Source organism: Acanthisitta chloris, unplaced genomic scaffold (genome assembly GCF_000695815.1).
Source record: "Acanthisitta chloris isolate BGI_N310 unplaced genomic scaffold, ASM69581v1 scaffold21258, whole genome shotgun sequence".
NCBI lineage: Eukaryota > Metazoa > Chordata > Aves > Passeriformes > Acanthisittidae > Acanthisitta > Acanthisitta chloris.
The window spans coordinates 139,758-141,533 of record NW_008686789.1 but is presented as its reverse complement, the minus strand read 5'-3'; the positions used below and the strand labels follow the sequence as shown (position 1 = coordinate 141,533).

Genomic DNA, 1,776 nt, shown 5'->3' with positions numbered 1-1,776 from the left:
CCTGCTGGTCTGCTTACAGAACTCTTGAGTGTTCATACACCACACAGGGTATTTCCTTAGTACTGAAACATACCCAGCCAGTTTTGCCCACCCTGTGCAACTACCAATCTCTTTGGCACTGAATTTATCTTAAACCATCAGTTATATTACATTCTAAAAACATCTGATACTCAGTAGGTGTCTAATCCTTCAGACCCTTTGTGGTTGGGATTTTTCTTCCCTACAGCACACAATCATATGGAAGGAAATATGGAAGCAATTCACTGTCCCACTCTTCAATAAACAGCTTTTTGATTGTACAAAGTCTGTCCTGTGTACACACTCAAGCCTACTTTAAAAAATACAAATATTTACCCCCCAAAATATTTCCTCTTCTCCCTCCTACAACTAGAAAAAGGATTAGATTTTGTGAAAGAAAATGGGCATGCAGCCAATATGCAAAGCTATTTTTAATGCAAAAATCTAAACTGCCTCCAAAGAGATTTTGTGCTTTGAGATTTGCAGCACTGGATTTCTCAGCCAGCCACATTGGATTTTGTGGGGTGGGCATTAATAAGTTTGGCTACAGAAAGCTGATAGCTATACTGAGCCAAATTTGCTGCACCGTATCAGCCAGAAAGCTACTTCTATAAATTCTGAAATTTTCTGCATTAGGGTTTATAACAGCAACGCCAACTCTTATCAGTGTCTATGTGAGATATTTCCTGACGTGCTAATTCCAGCCTTTACAAGGGACTCACATCAAAGTCACCCTGACAACCTGCTGAGCACATGGGGAGTTTGCCATCATTCCTACTTGACAGACCCAGTGGCCTGAAGCACTGAACACAATGTGGTGCTTTTACCCATCAGATGTGCTCATGGCTGCTGTGCTGCACCTCTCCCAGTTACCGATCCAACCCAGTGACCAGAGCTCAAAGTTTCCATGTCCAGTAAGTCCAGTTAGTGATGGGAACACTTTTCCAGTTAGTGATGGGAACACTTTTCCATCTCAGTTTCTACATGTATGTTGTAGGATGACAAGCTGAGTATATATAAAATCCACCTTTGCCCCCTCTGCACAGCTTGACTCAAATTGCTCTCTGCAACAAGCACACAGAGCAGTCTCTCTCTCTCCCATCCTACCTCTCCATCCAACTCCCAACCTAAAAGCCTCTTCCCCAAACTGGAAGAGCACTATCTAAATGGGATTGCTGGTTTTGCAGTGTGACAGCTGACGGGCAGGAGACAGGCTGTTCCCTCCCTCCCTCAGGAGCTGAGCTAAAATGTGCTCCATACAGATTCAACCAGTCCCATGGCCATAGGAGGGAAGAGTTTACATTGAACTAGAGCATAAATTTCAGGGAACTGAAATAGCCCAGTATCATCCCACACTGCAGCTGGAGGGGAGGGAAAGACTCCCCTGACCAGTGACAAGCCCAAGCCCTTTCCACCTGCTCAGCTACCCAGGTCAAATGAGAAAAGCAGAGGGTCTGGGAACAGAGATCTCTCCATCCCTCCCATGATGCTCCTCCCCTCTCTCCCAAGAGCACTGACACTGTCTGGTGCTTATCCTGAAATACCAGGAGTCTTACATAGCACTGATACCACAGCAGTTCCCAGACATTTATACACACCAGTCAGACACTTCACTTCATATCTCATTAGAGTTAATAACACTAAAATCAAGTGATACACTTGGAGTGAAAATAATTTAAATTACTTTAAATCTCTTAAGAATTTTCTCTACATACTTGTCTTCAAGGTTTAGGGTTTGTTTTGGGTTTTTTTCTTAAA

The 1,776-nt window shown here is 43.4% G+C and overlaps 1 protein-coding gene across 1 annotated transcript in view; it reads right to left on the bottom strand.

Moving 5' to 3' along the window:
- Positions 1 to 1,776, bottom strand: part of LOC103807600 (microtubule-associated serine/threonine-protein kinase 2-like) — a 98,614-nt gene that overhangs the window by 14,537 nt on the left and 82,301 nt on the right.